A 25,921-nucleotide genomic window follows, 5' to 3' on the forward strand; every position below is an offset into this window, starting at 1 on the left:
CTGTCCAGTCCATCGCTCTTACCCAATACCTGTTGTCTTGGTTCCAGTAATAACACACCCGGCCAGCTCAGGAGGGAGAGAGGAAATGTTTGCCTTGAAGTTACCTGCTTTGAAAAGTTCTAAGACTGGCCTCCCCACATCACTTCATTTGGGGTTTCTTTCCCGGGAGGGGTGGGAGGCAGGGACTACTGTTTGGCAGGTGTTAGATCCACATTCATATTCTATACTCACTCATGCAAATTGAAGAGTACCAAGACAAATTTTTGAGCCATTTCAAGTTATTTTACTCTTATTCCTGGTGTCAGAGGCAAACAGGAGGCTATTCTGATGGTGTTTTTTCCAATCTCTATTATGGAAAACTAACACAGAGAGAAGGAACACTCTGTGTTCCCAACATTTCCAGGATCCACATGGCTTTGTAACACGCTACTGGGGAGGGGGACATGCACAAATACATAGGGTCTCAGTGGGTCTCTGCTACCTTTATTACTTGCTACACTTCTGCAGGGAAGGAAGCAGCCTCAGCTGAGCGCTCACTACCAGGCACTCACTGAACTAGAACCCTGTAGTTGTAACATCTCATTTAAACCTCACAACAACCCTATGAGGCAGTATTCTTATCAACCCATTTTACAGATGAGGAAAATCAGGTCCAAGAGGGAACACATCATGCCCCAAGACTCAGTAAGAGAGCCAGACTTGAAGTCAGACAACAGGACTCAGATGACCGTCTTGTTAACACCTAAGTCTTTTTTTGAAATTGTACTTGGAGTAAAATTTAAAACAGAAGGAAATACTTTTTAAAAGGTAGAGAGTATATTGCAGCTTTGTCTTCAAAGTGCTTATACCAACAGATGTTATGTGATTAGTAAAATGGCTGCAGCCATGGGCATATACGTTATTTTAGAGTCCCCAGGGGTCACTGGCCTCTTATCTTCAAGTGTTTATAATTTTGAATAATGCCTTGAAGAGCAAGTGGCACTTAACAATGGCTAATTGATTTCTCTCTTTAATGTTTCTCAAAGCTTTATGTTAACTTGGTTATCTCCTCTCTAATGGATAGGCTTAAGGATCTTTGCCCTTGTTGTGAATGGAGACACCGGATTTAGAGAAAAGACAATGGAGACACAAGTTTTTAAAAGCCTGACCCAAATTTTATCCCGTGACTTTGGAAAGTAGGACAAAGATCCCAGATCTTAGGCTTCCAAGGTCTTTCCTGACCTCCCCACGTGGGTCAAATCCCCTGGTTATAAGTTCTTTGGGTACCATGCATCTCTTCTTTCTAGTACTTATCAGAGTTGCAATTTTATATTTATTTCTATAGTATTGGGTAATTTATTTCTCGTGTCTGGTGTATAAGCTGAGTGTGGGCAGAGATGTGTTTGTCTTTGCCCGTCCTTGTATCTTCAAGCCCAGGACAGCAGCTGGCACTGGCACTGAGTAAAGGGATGCTAACTGAAAAAGTGAATGCAAGATTGGTGTCCTCACCTTCCTTTTTAATCGCTAAACATTTAAAATGTGGATACTTTACTGGAAAAATGAAACACACAACCAGACAAGATTGGGGAAATATCTTTTAGAGCACTTCCTGTCTGCTTCATAATCCCTATCTGGAAAGTCTGACTTTTAAGTGGGCCCTGGAAACAGGCTGGGGTCAGATGCTATTGGGTATTGAGTTGTTGAAAAGCTCTGAAGGAGCCCAATAGCCTGTCCAGGAGGAAGGTGGTGGTGGTGGGGGGGGGGGCGTGTCATCAGTTGCTTTGAAGGCAATCCCCGGAGACATTTGGCCAGGGCAGAGTTCAAGCAAGTGGAATGTGGTCATGGTAAATACGGCAACAGGTGAATCATTCTTCCTGGCTTTCGTTAGGGTGTGTCCCTCAAACCGAATTAGAAAACCAGCAAAAGGACTTGGCACCCACTGTCATAAACAGAGTTCAGATCCAGTCAATGCAGGGAGAAGGCTGCAACTTCCCTTTCAGACCTAAAAGAGGGTGCAATGGCTTCTCCAGGACCAAGCAGCCCAACGGAAGCTCTCACTGCCCTTCCTTCCCCAGCCTCAGGTCAGGCCTGGTCTAAGGCAAGCTTCAGTCTCTAGCTGCAGCCACGTTCTCCTGGTGGCACCATGGGAAGGAAGCCAACGAGGTCCAACCTTCAAATTAACTCCCCCAGAATCTCCTAACCGATTTTTCAGTTCAATTTTTCTGTAAATTACCTCATAACATGTCACTGGTGAAATTCTCATTTTCATTCCCACATAGCTGATGTTTAGAGAGAGACTTAGGCGTTCCTAGAGCCAGATTTGAAGAAACTGACCCAAGTTTCTTCAGCAGAGCATAGCCTGAGAAGAACCAAATTTTTCTCTGGACTACTACTTGTACAAAGACATAACAGGAGCTCTTTTGTGCAAGGTAGCACTCAAGATGAGGATCTGGTAAAATGAATCACATGTATTTTTTCATTTAATCCTCACAACATCCTAGGAAATAGGTATTCTCCCCACTTTATGAATGAGAAAACAGTCACAAAGCTAGTAGGTGATGGACCCAGGATTCAAGGCTAATTAACCTGCAAATTAAAGATGAATTTTCAAAAGCAATAGAAGAAGAGATTTCCTTGCGGTAACATCTCAGGGGCAGGAATAACAAAATACCAGGCATTATATCAAGAATTTTATATTTGGTCACATTTTTTAAAAATAGAAAATAAAGTCAAGTGTATCGGATTATACTATCTACAGATAGATTCCATCCTATCCGGGAGGCTGTGTACTGACTGAAGTAGCTTCTGGTATCCTTCAGTTATTAATTCTGACTAAATTACCTAACATCTCTAAGCTGTCGTTTCATCTGTATTGTTATAAAGACTAAGACACAACATACAGAAAGAATAAACTTAACAGAAAGAAACAAAACGGAGAGAAATAATAGTACTGACGCATAACTTCAATAGTGACTTTTTGAATACACAAAATTTCCAAACACGTAGCAAGACACTGTAAGTGTATGTATACATTGTATATATATATATACAGTATATAAAAGACATATACAGTGTAATCCAATAAAAGGCATTTGGCCCTGATTCAGTGGGGGAAAAAAAATCCTCCAAATAACCAAAGAATCTTTAAAAAAACTAATTTCTTCACAAAAATGATTTTGGGATCCCAAATCTATAATGAACAATTCCAAATATATATGAACAGAGATGAAGAAAATCTTGAATAAGACCTTAGCAAAATAGAATACAACGAATGTGTTGAACTCAGGAAAAGAAGTATTCACTTGTGCTAGTGGGGAAGGTGGGGAGAGGGGCAGGGGATAACCCCAGGCACCCTCTTCAGGATGTGAGGACCCTGAGCCCAGGGGAGAAGAGCCACGTCAGGCCAGCAAGTGCTCAAAGGTTTCAGGTATCACTGCCTTGCTGCCAGCTGGTGTGTTGGTTTTTTTCGTTTTTTGGGGGTTTGACTATTTGTTTTTCTAAGGAAACCTTTTGGGTTTTCTTCACAATTTTTTTTCTGTTAATATCTCAATTTACTTAAAAATATCCCCAATTACCTTAATATATTTAAGTGCATTGCCTTCATTTGTGCTCTTAATTGTATTTTTATGGGGTTTTCTAATTTACCATCTTTCCCTAATCTCTTTATGATTCTTTAAAAAGTATAACCCTTTTTATTCATTTTTTTACTCTTATTTCTTGTCCTTAATCTTCCATCCCAGCTACAATACATGCATATATGTTTTGCTCTTTTAGCTATCTATCTGTTATCTAATGAAACAAATCTTAGGTTTCCTTTATTTTAAATCTTATAGTATTCTTTTCAGCACCATCCTAACTAGTTAGACACTCCAATGCCCAATACAGTGCCGGGCCCATGAAAGACATATGTGATCCTTTTGAGCTAATGAAAGAAAACCTATATGAGGAACAGCATGCAGAAAGTTCAAGTTGGTAATGTTTAGAAGTCACTAGAAGCTGAATAAATCCGGCTAATCATAAAGTGATTTAAAGGTATAGAGAGTGATTAGGTTTCAGTGTTCAGTAAAGAAACCCCCAAAATCAGGACCAATGAGACAAGTGGAGAGAAAACTATGAAGATGTAATAAGGAGACCTAGCTCAAACCTCAGACTCTGGAACTCTGAGAAAGGAAGGATATTTTCTGCCAAGTTTTCTCTCCTTAGACAAGAATAAATGTTTTGACAGCCCTGCAGGCTCACTGAATCCTCCACCTTGTGAACAAAGGCTGGCCTGCCTGGAGGTCAGGACCTGTCAGCTGAGTTCTGCTTATCTGCCCTAAAACCTCAGGGCATCAGTGTTCTTTAAACACAGGCAAGGGTGTTAACTGAAGAAGACTGCAGCTTACCTGCTGAGAGAAACTGAAGGATGGGTTAGGACACACAGAAGGTGTCTGAGATCCTGAAGAAAGCAAATACATGCAAGGCTGAAGGACATGACCTAGTAGAAATATGTGAGTGAAGCCATCTGGACCTGTGCTTCTGTTTGTTGGGAGATTTTTTGATTATTGTTTCAATCTCCTTACTAGTAATCATCGATTCAGATTTTCTATATCTTCATGATTCAGTCTTGGAAGACTGCATGTTTTGAGGAATTTATCCATTCTTCTAGGTTGTCCAATTTGTTGGCATATAATTGTTCATAGTAGTTTCTTATGATCCTTTGTATTTCTGTAGTATCTGCTGTAACTTCTCTTTCCTTTTTGATTTTATTTATTTGAGTCCTCTCTCTTTTTTTCTTGGTGAGTCTAGCTAAAGGTTTGTTGACTTTGCTTATCTTTCCAAAGAACCAGTTTAGTTTCGTTGATCTTTTCTATTGTTTTTATAGTCTCTATTCCATTTATTTCCATTCTGATCTTTATTATTTCCTTCCTTCTACTATTTTTGGACTCATTTGTTCTTCTTTTTCTAGTTTCTTTGGGTGTAAAGTAAGATTGTTTATTTGGGATTTTTCTTGTTTCTTGAGGTAAGCCTGTATTGCTATGAACTTCCCTCTTAGAACTGCTTTTTCTGTATCCCTTAGTTTTCGCTATGTTAAAAACATCAGTCTTAGCGATGTTTTTGTGGATCTGACTCCAAAGGCAAGGGAAACAAAAGGAAAAATAAACAAATGGAACTGCATCAAACTTAAAAGCTTCTGCACAGCAAAGGAAACCATCATCAAAATGAAAAGGGAACCTACTGAATGGGAGAAGATATTCGCAAATCATATATCTGATAAGGGGTTAATATTCAAACTATATAAACAACTCATACAACTCAACAAAGCAAAAAACAAATAAACAAACAACCCAATTAAAAGATGGGATCTGGACAGACATTTTTTCAAAGAAAACATGCAGATGGCCAACAGGCACATGAAAAGATGTTCATCATCACTAATTATTAGGGAAATGCAAATCAAAACCACAATGAGATATCACCTCACACCTGTTAGAATAGCTATTATCAAAAAAACAAGAAATAACAAATGTTGGAGAGGATGTGAAGAAAAGGGAAACCTCATACACTGTTGGTGGGAATGTGAATTGGTGCAGTCACCATGGAAAACTCAAAAAATTAGTAATAGAACTACCATATGACCCAGCTATTCTGCTTCTGGTTATTTATCCAAAGAGCACAAAACCACTAATTTGAAAAGATATAGCCACCCCTATGTTCACCACAGCATTATTTACAATAGCCAAGGTATAGATACAACCTAAGGGTCCACTGATGGATGAACAGATAAAGAAGATATGGTATATATACACAATGGCATACTACTCAGCTATAAAAAAAGAATGAAATCCTGCCATTTGTGACATCATGGTTGGACCTTGAAGATATTATACTACGTGAAATAAGTTCGACGGAGAAAGAAAAATACCATGTGATTTCACTCATATGTGGGATCTAAAAAACAAAATAAATAAACAAACAAAATAAAACAAAAACAAATTTATAGATACAGAGATCAGATCAGTGGTTACCACAGGGGAAGGGGATTGGGGGGTGAGCTAAATGGGTGAAGGGGGTCGACTGTATGGTGATGGATGGTGGTGGTGGTGGTGATCACTGTGTAGTGTGTACACATGTTGAGCTATAATGCTGTACACCTGGGTGAATATGCACCCAGAGGCCACTGGCACTCAGGTAAGCAAAATAGTAAGTACTTAAGCTTTTTATATTCTTGACCTTTATCTCCTTGAGAGAATTTTAAAAGTACAGTGCCTCCTGAGTCAAAAAGGGAGACAGCTCATTCAGTGCGTGAATGGGTGGACAAGTAAATACATGAATAAATAAATTAATGGCATGGGAAATGGTGAGCGGCAGAAATCTCTCTATAGAACAAGAGACTTAGGATCTGGCCCCAGCCAGCCTCATATGGAATTTCAAGCAAATACATTTATATCCCAGATTTGTTTTCTGTAGGATTAACAGACATGTTATGAAAATAAATATAAAATAAAGTTTCATGGAACAGCATTACATAAAGCTAAGAAATTATAAATTGTCATATTTCTTACTGTAAACTACATCACACAAAAGTGAATACAACATACATGTAAAAGAGTGGTAAATGCACCTATGTGCCCCCCGCCACCTTGCTTAAGAAGTATTAAGAAGCATTATCAATACCTTTGAAGTCCCCTATGTGTCTTTCCTAGTCACTCCTCCTCCATCTCAGCCAGTAATCTCTAGTCTGAATTTTTGGTTATTAATTCCTTTGCTTTTCTTTATATGTTCACCACAAATGTATGTAACCCTAAACAATGAATACTTTATTTTGGACTGTTTTTGAAGTTTATATAAATAAATTCATAGTATGTGTGTTTTCTGTGGCCTTACCTTTGACTTTAAAATTCACATATGTTGATGTTTATATCTATAGTTAATTCGTTGTTAATGCTGTAATTCAGTGATCTATTGACTGTCAATGCACATTTAGGGTGTTTCCAGGTTTTGCTATTAGAACCATGTTGCTATGACCTCTGTTGTATGTATTCTCTGATATGCATGGACAATAGTGTATTTAGGAGTGGAATTCCTGGGTCAGAGGTCTGAGAATATTCACTTTTACAAGGAAATGCCAAACTGTTTTCTAAGTAGTTGCAGAAATCCATACTCCCAGCAGCAGTATATGTGAGTTCCTGTTGTACTTCCAGCAATATTTGGGGTTGTCAGGCTTTAAAATTTTGGTCCACCTGGCTGGTAAGAAATGATATTTAATTGTGGCATTTATCTGCATTTCCTTTATTACTGATCAGGTAGTACAAAGTTTCATATATTTATGGTCATTCACGCTTCCTTTTTTGTGAGTATCTGTTTATGTTTTTTGCCCCTGTTTCTACTGAGTTCTTTGATTATTCTTATTTATTCATAGGAGTTCTTTGTTTATTCTCAATACTATTCCTGTGTCAGGTGCAAAAATAATTTCCCAATTTTTTTGTGTGTTTTTTGATTAAAAAAAAGTCCCCCCCCCTGCCCCCCACCAACTAGTTCTTTTGCTTTAGGAATGACTTAGGTATTCTTGGTTCTTTGGTATTTCAGATAAATCTTATAATCACAGCTCCTCAAGGTTCATGAAAAATCCGCTTGGGATTTTGATTAGAATTGCATTAAATCTATAGATCAGCTTGGAGAGAATTAATATCTTTAATGAGTTTCCTATCCATGAACATCTCTTTCTCCACATTAAGTCTTCTTTATGATATTAATAAAGTTTTAGAATTTCTTTATAAAACTGTTACCTATTTTTGTTAGATTTGTTCCTCTGTATCTTACATTTTTGGTAGCTGTTATAAATAATATCTTTTCTTAAATGGATTTTCTGTTACCTGGTGGTAAATAGAAATCCAGACTTTTGTATATGGATTTTGCTAAATTTTTCTATAAATTCTCATAACTTACCTGCAAATTCTATTGGGCTTTCTATGCAGTCATATAATATGGGAATGATGGTGTTTTATTTTTTCCTTTTTAATCCTTAACCTTTTATTTCTTCTTTTACGTCTACTGCTGAGGCCAGAATCTCTAGAACAAAACTAAATAAAAGTGATGACAGTGGCACCCTTGTCTTGTTTCTAATTTTAAAGGAAATGCTTTAGCATTTCACTATCAAATATCATGTTTGTTACAGTCTGCTTTGGTGTTTGGTTTTTCTTGTTGCTTACTTTTGGTTTGTGGGTAGCATTCATTGGGTTGAAAAAGTTTTCTTGCTTTCCTAGATGGTGAAATATTACAAAATTTTTTTGCAGCTATTGAAATGAACACATGGTTTTTCTCCATTAATATGTTATTGTGATAAAATACATTTATAGATTTTTCTAATGTTGAACTAATTTTCCACTCTTGGTATAAACCCAACTTAGACAGGATAAAATATCTCTTTAACATTGCTGGATTCAGTTTGCTAGTACTTTGCCTAGAATTTTTACATCTATGAAAACATGGGTAGGATTTGCCAGTATTTTCCTTCCTTGTATTGCCCTTCTAAGATTTTAGTATTCAGTTATGTTAACCTCATAAAACAAGTTGGAAAGTACTTGCTGTTTTTCTAATAGCTCAAAGAGTATACAGAATGTTGGAATTATCTGTTCATTAAATAGGTGGTAGAACTAATCTAGAACATCTTCTAGGCCTAATGGTTTCTTTGTGGAAAGATTTTTTAACTACTGACTAAGTTTCTTTAATGGTTATAGGAACATACAGGATTTCTCTTTCTTCATGAATCAGATTGTTGTATTTTTTCCCTAAGATTTTTTAATATTTTACCTAATTTCTCAAATTTATTAGTATAAACATTTATAGTATTTTTATGTTCTTAACATTAGTTTTGTCATTATTTATATATTCTTTTTCATTTCTTATAGTGTTTGCATGATCAGTCTTACCAGATTTTATTGATTTTTAGAATATTTTAGGAGAATTAAATATTGGATTTATTGATTCTTTTTACTTCAGTTTTTATTTTATTAATTTCTATCTTATTTGTATTACTTTGTTCCTTCATCTCTTGTTGGGTTTATTCTATTTTTTTCTCTAGTGACTTAAGTTCGCCACTTAGCTTATTTAGTAGTATGCAACCTTCAATGTCTTCTAAATTTCCATTACTATTTCTTTCTTGGCCCTTGAGTTATTTATAATTGTGATTTTTATTTTCAAAATATATGGCAATTTTTGAGTTATCTTTTTGTTGTTGATATCTGTCTAGTTGTGCTATAATCTGAGAATGCAGTCTGTATGATACCATTCTGTTAAATGTTTTGAGGCTTGCTTTTATCCTATATGGGTTTAATTTTTGTAACTATTCCATGTGTGCCTGAGGAAGAATATGTGTTCTGCAGCTACAGTAGTTCTTTTTTTTTTTTAGTTTTTCCTCTCCTAACTTATTTTAGATTGAGATATTTTCCTCTCATTTCACTAATTTCTCCTCCAATAGTTATTAGTTATCATTGGAATATATGTATATAACTTAACAAATTTTTAATTTAGCAAACATTTTTACTCTCTGCAAACCAATACAAGGACCTTAGAATGATTTAACTCAGTCACGTCACATCCCAAACTAAATGTTATTGTTATACTATATTTTAGTTCTATCTTGATTTTCTAATTCTTTAGACATTGTTACCATTTTACAAGGCCAATAATTTTTTTTTTTAAACACGAAGGATTATCTGAGAGACACACTTCCTCTTTTTTAAAAAAATTAATTAATTAATTAATTTATATTTTTGGCTGTGTTGGGTCTTCGTCTCTGCGCGAGGGCTTCCTCCAGCTGCAGCAAGCGGGGGCCACTCTTCATCGCGGTGCGCGGGCCTCTCACTATCGCGGCCTCTCTTGTTGCGGAGCACAGGCTCCAGACGCGCAGGCTCAGTAATTGTGGCTCACGGGCCTAGTTTCTCCGCGGCATGTGGGATCTTCCCAGACCAGGGCTCGAACCCGTGTCCCCTGCATTGGCAGGCAGATTCTCAACCACTGCGCCACCAGGGAAGACCCGGCCAATAATTTTTTAAGATTCACCCACATGTTTAACATTTTCCTTGCTCACCACTGCTTTCTGCATCTTAAATCTTCTTTCTGGTATCATTTTCCTTCTCCTTGAAGTACAGGCGCTTGTAGAAAATTCTCTGTTTTTGTTTGTCTGAAAATGTCTCCATTGACTCTCCTTGTTGAAAGGAAGTTTTGCTAGTTAAAGAATTTTAGGAGGGCAGTTTTAGTTCAGCACTTTAAAGATATTCTGGCTTTGATTTCACTCTTGAAAACTCAGCTGTGGTATGTTGTTCTTTTTTAGTGATCTATCCTTTCTCTCTGCTGTTTTTAAGGTCTCATAATTCTAAAAAAATATATTTTGCAGTTTAACGATGATGTATCAAGTTGTGAATTTCTTTTTACTTACCCTGCTTGGGATTCATTGGAATCTATATCTGAAGATTGGTATCATTTACAGATTCTTGAAAATTCTCAGCCATATTCTGTCCAAATACTGCCTCTCCCCTATTCTCTTTCAAATCTACTCCTGGAATTCCAACAAGCATATATTAAGTCTTCTCATCCTTTCCTCCACATGTCTAAACCTCTCCTTCATATTTTCCATCTCTTTGACTTTCTATACTGAATTAAGGATAAATCTTCAACTCTATATTCCAGTTTATTAATCTGGTCTTATACTGTCTGCATTTCTAACTTAAAGCATCATATTTTTTTCATTTCTAGAAATGACTCATACATCCCTATTTCAGATTTTCATATATACAGAGAATCACATTTTTCCAAAGCACTTTTATTACAGGCCAATTCAATTCACGTTATTTTTAAAACTATTATTGAACTTAGTGTATGAGTCTCTTTGTTATTAGGAAAGTCGGCTGGAATCACACAGAAATATTCTGTCTCGTTTATAAAACCCCATGAAATGCCCTGCTCCAGAGCCTTCTTATGCCTGAATCTCAGTCTTTACAATCTTTTTAGGTCAAGTCAGAAGTCTAAACCCTTAGTTATAGTCGGGAATATTCCACAGGCCTGCAGTTTTGGGCTTTATGCTTCTCTGGTACAAAAATCTCATTTCTTTATAAGGGTCTTTCAACTGGAGATTCTGAATGATAAAGTTTAAACTCTCTAGCCATGCTACCCCATGCTCCTTTTTTGTCCTCCTCACTCCGTTTTGAAGACTACGATTTTCCCATTTTGCTGCTGCAGGAAGCACACACTCCTCCACCAGCATTTTGGGATGGAAGCCCGGTGCTCACTGCGTGCCGGTCCCAGGCTCCGCGGGTGGTGCTCCTACCACCAAGCGTTTGAGACCCTGAGCCTGACAGCGAACATCGTCCACTGGGCCTGGAGTGGACATCTGTCAGGTAACTGCCCTGCAGGCTGCAAGAAGAAACCTGGGTTGGACTCCAGGCCTGCAAATAAACTCGTGGCCATCTGCATTCCCTTTCATGACTCAGCCGTTCTTCATGAAAGGATTCACTGTGTGTGAGGAGCAGGAGGCTAGACGATCTGAAGGAAGGAACAGCAGAGGAAAGAAAGCTGCGGAGATTATTAAGTCACTGAAATCAAGGTGCAGAGGAAGCTGTTAGAGGCTGCTGCTGCTCTGTAGCAACAGGAAGAGAACGTTCCACTTAAAGAATAATCATCACGTGGGAAGGTTAATCTTTGTGTACACAATGCAAACACCACATAACAAAAGAGTACTAAAGCACCTTACTAGGATCTCAGAGAAAAGCAGTAATATAGAACAGGCTGAGTAAATGTTGAGTTTGTAACTTGAAGTCCTATTCTAGTTTGGAATAGTAGCAAAAGGACTTGGGTCTGAATTTTTGTTCCACACTTTCTATTTTGGGGTCCCTTGGCAAACTTTTTACCATTCCTAAGCTTCAGTTCTCTTATTTGAACAATGGGCATAATTATAACTATGTCTCTATAAAAATCAGAGATGATACATATAAAGAAATGATACAGAAATTACTAGTTACCTCCTGATATCCATTCTCCCCTTCTTTCCTGGTAATAAGGACTATGATTTTATCTGGGCACATCCCCACTCAGAGAAAAGGATACACTCCTTTAAGTAACACATCTATGGATGTATAAGATTGATATAGATATATATAGATATATATATATACACACAATGATATATAAGAAATGTTGCACATGATTCCCATGAAGTGCTCTTAAAGCAAGGGGATTGGGTGGCCTTTGTTCCTTCTTACTTCCTGGAAGTTAGATGAGATGGCCAGTAACCATTTAGGACTAGGAAGACAAAGGATACATTTGTCTCTGAGTTAAATCAAAGTAGAGATTCAGAGTAAAGAGCTGGAAGAACACTGGGCTCCTAATGATACTATGGAATCACCATACTGGCCTTGGGCTCTTTATCTCCAAATTCCTTTACGGGGAAAAAGAATTTTCTCATGTGTTTAAGTCAATATTATTTTGAGTTTCTGTTTTAAATCACACTCAACCAAACTTAATTCTGATGCAAAAGATTAGGCTTCTTATGGACCAACATTAAAATTTCACATTTTTTTGACCCAGAATCCCTCTTTTAAAAATATATCTTATAAATGTACTGAGATATGTACATAAAAGATATAATAAAAAATATGTATTGCATCATTGTGTTATCAAAAGACTGGAAACAAACTAAATGTTCAACAGTAGGAGACTGGTTAAGCAAATGACTTGGACTCAAGTGGTATATTTCAATGCAGCTGTTAGCGTGAGAAATCTATATGGAATAACCTTCAAGTGGGGTAAATTCCCATTTGGGGGAAAGAAGATTATGTACTTTGTTGTCCAAAAGTAGCTGAAACGATATCTCCCATCTCGTGATGTGACCTTGATACTCTTCCCATCAAGATATGGGGGCTGGTCTCCTTCTCTTGAATCTGGGTAGCAGAAGTGACACTGCGTGACCTCCAGGGCTAAGTCAGAAAGGTGAGGCAGCTTTCTCCTTGTTGATCAGAAGGCTCAAGCCCAGAGCCCAAAGTCACCACGTAGAGGCCGCCGTGCTGTGAGGAAACCACAGCACGTGGAGGGGCCATGAGTAGGTGCTCTGCTCAGCAGTCTCAGTCTTCAACGCCACCCAGCCCAGGGACCAGACATGGGAGTGAATGAGCCTTCGATGATTCCAGCCTTCAAATCTTTTGAACTGAGGGTCCAGATATCACAGAGCAAAGTCAGCCCTGCTGTGCCCTTTCTGAATCTCTGCGTCACAGAGTTGGCGAGCGTAGGAAAATGGTTGTCTTTTTATGTCAGGAAGCTTGGGGTTGCATAGTAATAGCATGTTTTTTGTGTGTGTATAAAAATTTTCAAGAAGAGTTTACAATAAAGCCTTTAACCTGGATTGTTTCTGGAGAGTGAGACAGGGGATCTAGAGTGGGGAAAAGACTTAGCTTTCACTGTGTGCTGTTTCATACCATTTCAATTTTTCTTTTATTATGGGCATGTATTATTGCACCTTTCAAGTATGTATAGAAAAGGACATGTATTAGGAAGATGTGTGATACCAGAGTCAAGCAGGCCTGCCAGCTCCCACTAGCGACATGACTCTAAAAGCCCAAATCCCCATTGAGTGCATGTGCTAAAAAGTCCAAAGAAGATGAAGATAATATTACAGGCATTCCAGTTTTTAAAATTAGGGAACATGTTACCAACTTCATCAAGTATAGTATCTCACTATGATAAATCTCTATCACTTTCTTTTCCACCATGAATCATTAATTTAAAAAGATTACCACCATCTAGCCTAGTGCCTAGGATCTAAAACGGCATTATTTCAATCATAGATTAAGGTGCACGTTGAACACAACTTTCATTTTACATCTTCCAAACAGCAAGCTGGCCACGGGCTTAAGCCCCTGTCCCGTGTAACCAAGGGAGGCATTGGGCAGTCAGGTGAGAACCTAAAATGTGAAAGGTAGAAAGTCCATCTTCCCCAATCACTGCAGGAAAGCATGCGTCCTTAGAATTCACACAAGTGCTCTGAAATCTGGTAATGACAGGAAAAGAAACAGAAACACCCTTACCCATCCACTTCGCCGGACTGTAAAGTTAATGGAGAAAAGGGGAGGTAACAATTAACTCAGAGGACTTATTCCAAACAATACCAGGAAATAGGACTAGAAATCATAAACCAAAACAACTAAAGTACTTAACCGTGTTCTATAACAACTTCCTTAAGCATTTTAAAGTATCCTCCCACTTCCTTAAATTTACAAAACCCTTTTAGGAGGAGTTGTAGCAAGAGACAACCAGTTCTCTATAAAAATTACTCGGTCAGCTCTACCCACCACCAGAGCCTCCCATCAAGCCTCTTAGATAGCCTCAACCACCAGAGGGCAGACAGCAGAAGCAAGAAAAACTACAATCCTGCAGCCTGTGGACCAAAAACCACAGTTACAGAAAGATAGAGAAGATGAAAAGGCAGAGGGCTATGTACCAGATGAAGGAACAAGAAAAAACCCCAGAAAAACAACTAAATGAAGTGGAGATAGGCAACCTTCCAGAAAAAGAATTCAGAATAATGATAGTGAAGATGATACAGGACCTCGGAATAAGAATGGAGGCAAAGATTGAGAAGATGCAAGAAATGATTAGCAAAGACCTAGAAGAATTAAAGAACAAACAAACAGAGATGACCAATACAATAACTGAAATGAAAACTGCACTAGAAGGAATCAATAGCAGAATAATGAGGCAGAAGAACGGATAAGTGACCTGGAAGACAGAATGGTGGAATTCACTGCTGCGGAACAGACTAAAGAAAAAAGAATGAAAAGAAATGAAGACAGCCTAAGAGACCTCTGGGACAACATTAAACGCAACAACATTCGCATTATAGGGGTCCCAGAAGGAGAAGAGAGAGAGAAAGGACCAGAGAAAATATTTGAAGAGATTATAGTAGAAAACTTCCCTAACATGGGAAAGGAAATAGCCACCCAAGTCCAGGAAGCGCAGAGAGTCCCATACAGAATAAACCCAAGGAGAAACACGCCGAGACACATAGTAATCAAAGTGGCAAAAATTAAAGACAAAGAAAAATTATTGAAAGCAGCAAGGGAAAAACGACAAATAACATACAAGGGAACTCCCATAAGGTTAACAGCTGATTTCTCAGCAGATACTCTGCAAGCCAGAAGGGAGTGGCATGATATACTTAAAGTGATGAAAGGGAAGAACCTACAACCAAGATTACTCTACCCGGCAAGGATCTCATTTAGATTTGATGGAGAAATCAAAAGCTTTACAGACAAGCAAAAGCTAAGAGAATTCAGCACCACCAAACCAGCTCTACAACAAGTGCTAAAGGAACTTCTCTAAGTGAGAAACACAAGAGAAGAAAAGGACCTACAAAAACAAACCCAAAACAATTAAGAAAATGGTCATAGGAACATACATATCGATAATTACCTTAAACGTGAATGGATTAAATGCCCCAACCAAAAGACATAGACTGGCTGAATGGATACAAAAACAAGACCCATATATATGCTGTCTACAAGAGACCCACTTTAGACCTAGGGACACATACAGACTGAAAGTGAGGGGATGGAAAAAGATATTCCATGCAAATGGAAATCAAAAGAAAGCTGGAGTAGCTATACTCATATCAGATAAAATAGACTTTAAAATAAAGAATGTTACAAGAGACAAGGAAGGACACTACATAATGATCCAGGGATCAATCCAAGAAGAAGATATAACAATTATAAATATATATGCACCCAACATAGGAGCACCTCAATACATAAGGCAACTGCTAACAGCTATAAAAGAGGAAATCGACAGTAACACAATAATAGTGGGGGACTTTAACACCTCACTTACACCAATGGACAGATCATCCAAAATGAAAATAAATAAGGAAACAGAAGCTTTAAATGACACAATAGACCAGAGAGATTTAATTGATATTTATAGGACATTCCATCCAAAAACAGCAGATTACACTTTCTTCTCAAGTGCGCACAGAACATTCTCCAGGATAGATCACATCTTGGGTCACAAACCAAGCTTCAGTAAATTTAAGAAAATTGAAATCATATCAAGCATCTTTTCTGACCACAACGCTATGAGATCAGAAATGAATTACAGGGAAAAAAACGTGAAAAGCACAAACACATGGAGGCTAAACAATACGTTACTAAATAACCAAGAGATCACTGAAGAAATCAAAGAGGAAATCAAAAAATACCTGGAGACAAATGACAATGAAAACACGACAACACAAAACCTATGGGATGCAGCAAAAGCAGTTCTAAGCTGAATTAAAAAAAAAAAAATCCCACAAGGACTCAGAGGCAAAGAATATACAAATCAATTTTCACTGCAAAGTAAAGGAGCTGTTACAGTGGAGGATTACTGGACTGAATGTCAATATTATGACATAGTATGAGTGTGTTTCATGTTTGGTAATTGCAATCATTGTTGCTTTTGTTGTGGTCATCCATGTACAATGTTTGGTGTCAGTCTATTTATCTCTTGTAAAAATAAAATACAGTGTGTGTGTGTGGAAAAAAAAAAACCAAATTACTACAGTCACTAAATTCTGAGGAAGTTTGCTCTGGAAGGAGCTTTTGGAAGCTATCTTTTCCAATTTCCTGTCCCCCCCGCCGCCCACCCTGGTTTTTCTAGATGAAGAAACTACATTCTCAGTCTCAATCTGGAATTCCCCAAACCTTCTGAAGCTGAGACTTCAGGAAGGGGCAGAACTATAGTCCACTTGGGGCACTTCCCCCACTTTGAGAAGGGTATAAACTGTACTTTTTCCACCATTTCTTCTTCTTTTTTTTTAAATTAAAAAAAAAAAAATTACTCAGCAACTAAACAGCATATATGATACAGAATTTTCTAATTCCATAATTTCTAAATAAGAATAATGGATGATTTACAAACATCCTGAGGGACAGACTGGCCCTTTGTGGACATTTAGAGAACATTAGGTGTTCTGGGAATTTCTGTAGAAAAATCATTTTACTTTGCTCTATTACAAAACAATCTCAATACAGAGCAACAGGAAGCCATGCATCCGGGAAGGGGAGGGGGAGTGGGAGTCGCTCACTGAGGTTGGGATCAGTGGTTAGTCCAGGGATTGACTCTGAATATCATTAAAAGACTTCCTCATATAATGAGGTTCATGAAAATAATTGGGAATAATTAATATTTTACACCCAAAGGAAGTTTTTTTTTTCTACTAAGAAGAAGGTAATTCCCACACTGAGGACAGGAGGCACCTAAAAACAGAGGGCCCGATGCAAGCTGCTGCAAACTGCTAGCTTGTGGCTCAGCACCCCCTTTGCCTGTAACCAGGGCAGATCTATAGCAAAACATGAAGGAGCACCAAGTGGGGGCTCCAGAAACATTTTCTGAATGAATGCATGAATGAATGAATATCAAGGAAGCCCCAAACTTCTTCAGGCTTCCCTGAAGACACAAACTCATCAATGAGCATCAAGTCCCCAAACTACCCGACTTGATCCTTCACCTTCTTGCAAGGACCTCTAGCTCCTGTAGAGCTCCCCGGACCCCCATCACCCCACATAAGCTGGTTGTCTTAATCTCTCGTAGCTGCTTCGTCACTCCCCACCCATAGTACTTCTTCGTTGATTGCCGAATGACCAGGTGTGTCACACTCAGAATTTCCACCCACCTGCCCTTCCTGCCTGGAATTAGTTTGATGGGATAATTTTTCTCTTAGAAGCTTTCTCAGCATCCTGCACAGCCCACCCACACTCTGCCTTGCCATCTCCACCCCACCCAGCCCATGCATGCCATGCAGATATGGTCCCCGGGTGCTGATATTAACTTGAATTACTTCCCAGGAGACTCCTGGTATGAATCACTGGACTTCTCCTCCACCAGGCCTATTGTCATGGACTGAATGTTTGTGCTTCCCCCAAATTCATATGTTGACATCCTAGCCTCCAGTGTGATGGTATAAAAATGCTAAGTGAGAAGAAAAATCTATGTTTTAGTTTAACTTGCAGCTTTCCTTTCTTTCTCGATAATACATAAAATCATGGTGTATCTTGGATTTGATAAAATACCGTATTTTAAATTAATAGCAACTGAAGCCATTTTTAATATATTTCATACTTGCAACAAATCACTTGGCTCCTATTTTAAACTGCTTATAGGTCTTTCCTTTCTAATCTGTTGTCACTCTTGAAGAAGAGTAAGAACAGAAGCTCGTTTACTTGCGACTGTGGCTCCTCTGAGAAACAAGACCACAGCTCCATTTGGTGTGGAGTTCTGTGAGACAGGTCCCCAGGGCCACACACTCCCTGGGTCCTCAAACAAATACCTTGAAAACAGCCCCACCCTGCTAGTCTTCTTTCATCTCTCCTTTACCAAAGTTAGCTCGTCTTTCCCCCCAAATCTCTGAGACCTACTAAAGTAGAATATATACCCAGATCCATTTTATCCAACAAATACTCTGTACCTGCTCTTGCCAGGTCCCAAGGTCCACAATGAAGATACACTGGGGAACACAGAATGTTTCCTGCTAACGAGGAACTTAAAATCTACTGCGACAAATTACTAATTTCAAAAGGAAAAAATTACTCTACAATGGAGAAACTGGAAACACATTAACCCGTGTTAACATGTTGATCAAAATTAACATCACCAGAAAGGAGCAAACAGACATCAGCCTCCAGATGGATCCCAAAGACATCTGACTTAGTATTCCAGCCCAAATGCCTAAACAGAAGCTAATCATGAGGAAACATCAGAGAAACCAAACTGAGGGGCATCTTATAAATGACTGGCCTGTAGAGTTTTTTAAAGGTCAGTGGTTCAGTGGTATGAAAGATAAAGAAAGGCTGAAATTAAATATTTATTCAGATTAAAGGAGATGAAAGGGATGGAATGACAATGCAATAAATGATCCTGGGCTGGAGCCTGTTCTTAAAAAGAAAAGAAGAAGGAAGAAAGAAAATTCTGTAAAAGGCATTATTAGAACAATTCAGGAAATTGAAATGTAGATTGTAAATTCAAGTAGTATTGTATCAGTGTTAAATTTCCTGAATTTGATAACTGAACTGCTGCAGATACGTAAGAAAATATTCTTGTTCCTAGGAAAAATACAGTCATGAGGTATGCAAACTATCTTAAAACAGTTCAAAAAATAATAATACATATATACACACATATAGAAAAAGAGAATGATAATGCAAATATGACAAAATGTTGGTATACAAAAATTCTTTGTATTATTCTTGCAACTTTTCTGTAATGCTTTAAATTACTTCAAAATAAAAAGTAAAAAACAGATAATCCCCATGAAAGTCTTTTGTATATACTTGTAAGGTTGTAGCACAGTTAAAAAGAACTCTATTCTTAGTTGCCACATGATCCAGCAATCCCACTCCTGGGCATATATCCCGACAAAACTCTATTTCAAAAAGACACATGCACCCCTATGTTCATAGCAGCACTATTCACAATAGCCAAGACATGGAAACAACGTAAATGTCCATCGACAGATGAACGGATAAAGAAGATAGGGTACAAATATACCACGGAATACTACTCAACCATAAAAATGAATGAAATAATGCCATTTGCAGAAACATGGATGGACCTAGAGATTCTCATACTAAACGAAGTAAGTCAGAACGAGAAAGACAAATACCGTATGCTATCACTTATATGTGGAATCAAAACATGACACAAATGAACTTATCTACGAAACAGACTCACAGACATAGAGAACAGACTTGTGGTTGCCAAAGGGGGAGGGGATGGATTGGGAGTTTGGGATTAGCAGATGAAAACTATTATATATAGTATGGATAAACAACAAGGTCCTACTGTACAGCATAGGGAACTATATTCAATATCCTGTGATAAACCATAATGGAACAGAATATGAAAAAGAATGTATAATATGTGTATAACTGAATCACTTTGCTGTACAGCAGAAATTAGCACAACACTGTAAATCAATCATACTTGAATAAATTAAATTTTAAAGAACGAGAACTCTATTCTTAAACTAAAAAATGAAAATCCAATGAGAGGTATAGACAAGTAAACTTGCAAACCTTGGGGTTAAGAGTTCTAACACATTAATCTCCAGATCTTGAGAAATGAACCTGAATGAAGTCAAGATCAGAGGGGGAGTTGTCAGAATTAAACATACTTAATTAAATGTGAATTAAGAGCAAAAAAAAAATTCCCCTCTGTTTCAACATTCCTAGGATTACATTTTATTAAGAGATTGGCATTTTCATAATCAACATAATTCCCTCAAATCCTTTTTGGAAATTGGTGAAGTATAAGTAAATTAACAGATGTGTGATTCTTATCTTGGTCTCTTTCTCAGCCACATGCATTGCATTAGCCAATTATTCCAGAAACCTCTAAATGAACTGAAAATGGCAATTCTTCAGTCAACTTGTCTTACACTCTGCCCTCCATATATGAATCCCCCTTCCTTTCTCTAAACATCGAAACATCAGTTTTTGTGTTTCTTTCAGACTTTAAATGGAGATTTATGAGTAGATCATCTTGGGGATTATATTTGTATGGTTGACAGAAGATGACACAACATTCTTCCAGTCTCTGAACATCCAGAACACTGGTGGTGACATCCCATGAAGTCAACAGTGACAAAGGTAAAAAACAAAAAAGATTTTGTCTTAAATTTAAAATTTGTGTTTATTTTGGTAATTTAAAATATGACTTCTCTCCCTACTTTTTGGACATAATTTATATCCATTCCACTCTTGCTCATGTTCTCTAGTTCATAAGAATAGTGGTTATTGTAAGGATAGAAAGGAAAAGGACAGGGCAACTAAAAATCTGAGGCTAGAGTTGCCAAACGCCCTGCTTTTGACCAACTCCTGGAGGAAAGACCTTCAAGATTCCTTTGGAGCCGGGCCAGTCTTTGCTCCAAAAGTACTGGCCACCTGTCACAGAGGCACCAACAGAACTCCTGGCCAGATTTGGGGCAACTGAAACAAATGATCATCAACTTCGAGGAGGTGAATCACAGCCATCAAGCAGGGAGCCAGTGGTGCCTTACAGCCAGGGGAAGCAAAGACAACAGACTAGTGGGGAAGGAAGGTCTGGTTTTAACTCTCGGTGGCACCATACGGCAGCTCAGTGAAGGGCTGCGAGTTGGGAGAAGCTCATTGCTTGACATATAATCACCAGTGGCGGCAACCTACCGCGGAAGCTAGTGGAGATCCAAGAGCTACTGCAGCCTTTTCAAGAAACAATTCAAACCATGGTCAGAACGATACCACCTATATTTCACCTCCCTCCTTAGTGCACGTTCTGACCTAGAGCTGAACACAGAGACACTTGTAAACACTTGTGAATGTTAGCTATGCAAGTGTTGGCCACATGGTTTGCTTTGAGAGCCTATTTAACTGAAAGCTGGAATCTGGGCCAGTAAAGCTTTCATTTTGGCACCCCTTCTCCAACTGACGGCTTAACTGGGAAAGAGAAAGTATCCAGAAAGAGACAGCAAACTGGAGACCATTCTGCTGTTCACAAGCTCCTGTCTCCTTCCAACCCCCAGTGACCTTCAAAGCTGTCTGCTGCACAGGAACCCAGGCAGCCTCCATCTCTACTATCAGCTCTTATTTAAGGTGCCAGCCAGTACGTGCAAAACCAACTTCCTCGTTCCAGTTGGCTGACATGATATTTGACACATGGTCAGAGACCACTCTCTTAGTAATCCAAGGCATCACAATCTTACACTTCCCCTTAGCTCTCAATGTAATTACATAGTTAGGATCTTTATGCAGTTCTCTGAGCTGTCTGTCTTGTCTCACTTTTAGAATGTGTAAACCCTATGTGTAAAATCCATATGTGAGACACAAGTGGGCAGCAGTCTGATCTATTGGTCAATATGCTCCCAGATTGTTATATAAACCAATAATGAAGTGACCTGACCACTATAGTTTGGCAGGAAATGCAAATTGTACAAATTCCCTGCACTTACCCTGGCTCTTATTATAAAATACTTTATTATAATTCAGAATACTGTTATCTCCAAGAAGGATATAAGAGAAGGAAAAGGGCAGAGAAAGAATGATATTTCTTTGTCCTTCCTTATGCCTTCTGAGAACACATTTCTCAGACCCCTCTTCCCCAAAAAGAAGAAAGAAAAATGGGATAACAAAGAAAAGAAATAGAGCAGAGATTCCCCCAAATCTCTCCTGAATCCAGCCCATCACATCCACAGCTTACATTTCTGCTGCCTCCTTCTTTAGGATGCTGAGTACAACTGATTTTTAATCCACTATCCTTACAAGCATTTTTGTGCGGATGTCTTTATAAGTGTTTAGAACCATTGAAAAATGTTATCTGCTAATACAAACAAAGAAAAGAAACTATTTCATTAGAGATTTTGATAGCCACGAAATCTAAATGAAACTGTGTATGTGGTATCCTACAGCAAATGAAAACACCATAGTGGATTACATTTCAAAATTCTTTTTCTTAAGAGAGAGAAAAAAAGATTAAATCTAATTTGCATAATGAGGGTGGATTACTCTTTGAAACAATGAATCACTGTTTTATTGAACTTAGTGTCATGACAAAAAAACTGTATGTTTTCAGTGTGGCTGTGGGATTCTAATAAACATGAAATTCATCCTCACTGTGTACTTTAAAATGCGCTCCATTTCCATCATCACATAAGCAAAATAAGAGACGGGATCCTACAGAAGAGAATTCCAACTCCCCTGCTTCTGGGAAAAGAAGCATAAGGTCTCAGTTTGGGTCCCGACTCTGTAACCAGATAAGCCCCTGAGGAACTGGGAGGAAACCATTAGTTATCTTCGGGGGCCTCAGTTTTATCATAAAATGTAAATAAATAAAGTCGATACTGATGAGCGAATCTATTAAAATAACTTATTTACCCTTTCCTGAATATTTATTGAGCCCCTTCCTACTAGGCACTTCAGCGCCAGAATCCTAGGATACGATCAGAAGACAGGCCCTGTTAGCAAGGAGGTAATTTAAAAACCTTTACAAGAAAGCTATGGAAGACGCATGAAACCACACCAAAGAGGTCTTGCCCAGATCACAGCCCCTGGGAGACCCTACTGGAAGACGGTAAGGTCTGTTACAAACCTTGAAAAACAGGCAAGTAAGAGTAGAGAGGCAATCTGGATCTAGCAAAGAGCATTAACAAGGACCCAGAAATCAGAGAGGGTTGTGGTCCCCTGGAAGGCAGCTCAACATGATTATAGCATGGGGCATAAAGGATGAGGGAGGACAAATAGGGCTAGAGAACTAGCAGAAGCTCTTTATCTTGAAGGGCCTTGTGTGCCATTTCAAGATGTATAGACTTTACCTTCAAAGGCCATTGGAAGTTTAGAAGTAGCAAAGCCTGATTTTATTTAAAGAAAGATGGTTACTTTGTGGGTCATGGATTATTGGGGGTTGAGACTGAGGGCAGAGCAATCCATTAGGAGATGGGAGAGGACAGTGATCTGAACTAAGGACATGGCAGAGAGGATAGGGAAAAGCGAAAAAACTCTGGATTAAGAAGGAAGATTTGACAGAATTTAAATAATAACTTGATATGAATGGTAGCAGAGAGGTCCATGTTTCTGTTTTGAGCGAATGGTGCATGGTGGTAGGAACATGGGAGATGTAGCTGGCTGAGAAAAGGGAAGAGAAGGTAGTGAGTTCAGTGTGAGATTTACAAATTAGAGGAATCTCTGGACCATCCACATGAAGATGTCTAGGAGGCCACTAGGTGTGGAGCTCTGGAGAAGCAATCATGGGTAGAATTAAGAGCTGGGAGTCATCAGCACACATATGGTAACTGAAGCTACAGGAATGGACAAGACCACTTAGGGTGAGGTTGTCCAACGAGAAGAAGGTCCAATCTAGATCCCCTGGGAAACACCACTTTTAAGGAATATGAAATGAGAAAGAAGTAAGCCAAAGAGAAGACAACAAGGTAAGAAGAAAATTACGAGAGAGGAATTATGGATCCAAGTGAAGACACTGTTATAAAAAAGGAAAGTGTGGTCCACATGATGGAATGCAGCAGAAAGATCACTGTACAGAAGTTGTCAAAGTGCCACTGGATTTAATGACTGGAATTGCTGGTGATCTTGGCGAGGAAACTTTCAATGGAGAGGAGGTTAGGGAAACCAGATTACAGAAACCAGAGGAGGAATGAATGCAGGTGAGAATGCAAAAGTGGCAAATGTAGACCGTTCTCTCAAACGGTTTGACTCTAAGTCCTTGAGAGCTAACACTATTGTATCCCCAGGTCTAAAACATAACAAGTGAGAAATAAACGTCCACTGAATTAATGCTAAATTAAGGGGAAGAAGATGAGATAAAGGCTACTGGGACGATAAAGTCAAGGAAGAGGATGGGATCCAGAGCAGAAACTGAGAAGTTTACTTTAGGCAAGATGAAATCTCTCTTCCATCCAGATAGGATTAAAGGAGGCAAGGAAATTGAAACCATGGTCATCAAATGGCTTCCATCTTCTTGCTGAATTCAGAAGCAAGGTGATATGCTGAAAATGTCAGTGGAGATGATGGAGTAAGTAGACTTACAAGAGTGGAGAACAGAACAAGAACAACTAACTGGGAAACAGAAGGCTCACTGGGCCCACTTGAGGGTAGAGAGCTCAACTCGTGTGGCAAAATTAGCATGAGTGTGTGTTTGGGGAATGAGGAGGGGAATGAACCAGACCCCAAAGTAGAGACTTCAGGAAGACTGATCTGGGATTGGTTTTTACCTAGGTGAGTAAAACAAAAAAAACAAGGGAATCTAAGGTATCTGTAACTGGGCCAGGCTAGAAGGAACTGAAGAACAAAGGGACTCTGGTAGCAAGTAGGATCAATGAGGTCTTACAGAGGACAAAGATCAGATCGTAGAGGGCATGGCAGAGTGAGAGTTGAAGGTTCCTTATAGCAGGACATCCTATGTAAATGTAAGGTAAATACACATCTAATCCTGGTGCTTTTCTGGATGGCCATTAACATGGAGCCATAACCGAACTCTCCAACTCTGTCTCAGTGCCCCTCCAGGCTCTCAGAACACTGCCTTGTTTCTGAACCCCCTGGGCTTCTTTTGTGATGCTGGGCTTCCAAAGAGTAGAGAGAGGCAGTATTTTACTCACTTTCAGAACAGAATTCCTGCCATTAGAAAGATTATTGACATCTTTGGTGAATGAAGAGATAAAAGTATACCTCCATGTATTTGCATATCTTCTAATTTGGTGAAATGCAGACTATTTTGCTCATTTTCCCTGCATAGGTGCATGTGGAACATTCTTAGTTCTGAAATCCACAGAGCAAGTCCCCACCCCTGGGCCATGAAGTCATTATATTGAAAGTTAGAAAACAAGGTGCAGAAGGAGCCATGTGGCTGATGTGAAGAAGTGAGGCTTCGGTGGCAGATGACAAGTCACACTGTTTTCAGGGCACCTTCCGAGTGTGTAGAGGATTTGGTGAATTTAAAAAAAGGCTATTTATGTGAAACTATGAAAATATCCTGAGTCCCAGCTGCAGACATCATAGATGTATGTGAAAGTCAAACAGAAATTCTAACTCATTATAATTTCTTGACAACATATTAACTTCAGTGAATATGCTGAAGATCTTAAAATGTCAAAGGTGATGCTATGAAAATGAATTCTTACTCCAAACCTCATACTGTCATGGGTGGCTTTATTTATAGGCACATGGTGGTTTCTGAGGTCATATACAGTTAATAAAATGTGACAAAATGGGTTTTTTATGGATTAAATAACCCTTAGTTACTACATTTATCTCAGAGTCAAGATGATTTAAAATTTTCCACTGTGATTATAAATTATCAGTCACTAAAATTTTTATCATTCCCTGAATTACACCAAAGATCCAGGAGGGAATTATATAGCAAGCCTGGAGTAGGGTGAGTCGTCCTGCAAATTGCC

The 25,921-nt window shown here is 38.5% G+C and overlaps 1 protein-coding gene across 2 annotated transcripts in view; it reads right to left on the reverse strand.

Annotated features, from left to right (window-relative positions):
- Positions 1 to 25,921, reverse strand: part of COLGALT2 (collagen beta(1-O)galactosyltransferase 2) — a 139,656-nt gene that overhangs the window by 91,410 nt on the left and 22,325 nt on the right. The gene's annotated exons all lie outside the window — the stretch shown is intronic.

This window comes from Eschrichtius robustus, chromosome 3 (genome assembly GCF_028021215.1).
Source record: "Eschrichtius robustus isolate mEscRob2 chromosome 3, mEscRob2.pri, whole genome shotgun sequence".
NCBI lineage: Eukaryota > Metazoa > Chordata > Mammalia > Artiodactyla > Eschrichtiidae > Eschrichtius > Eschrichtius robustus.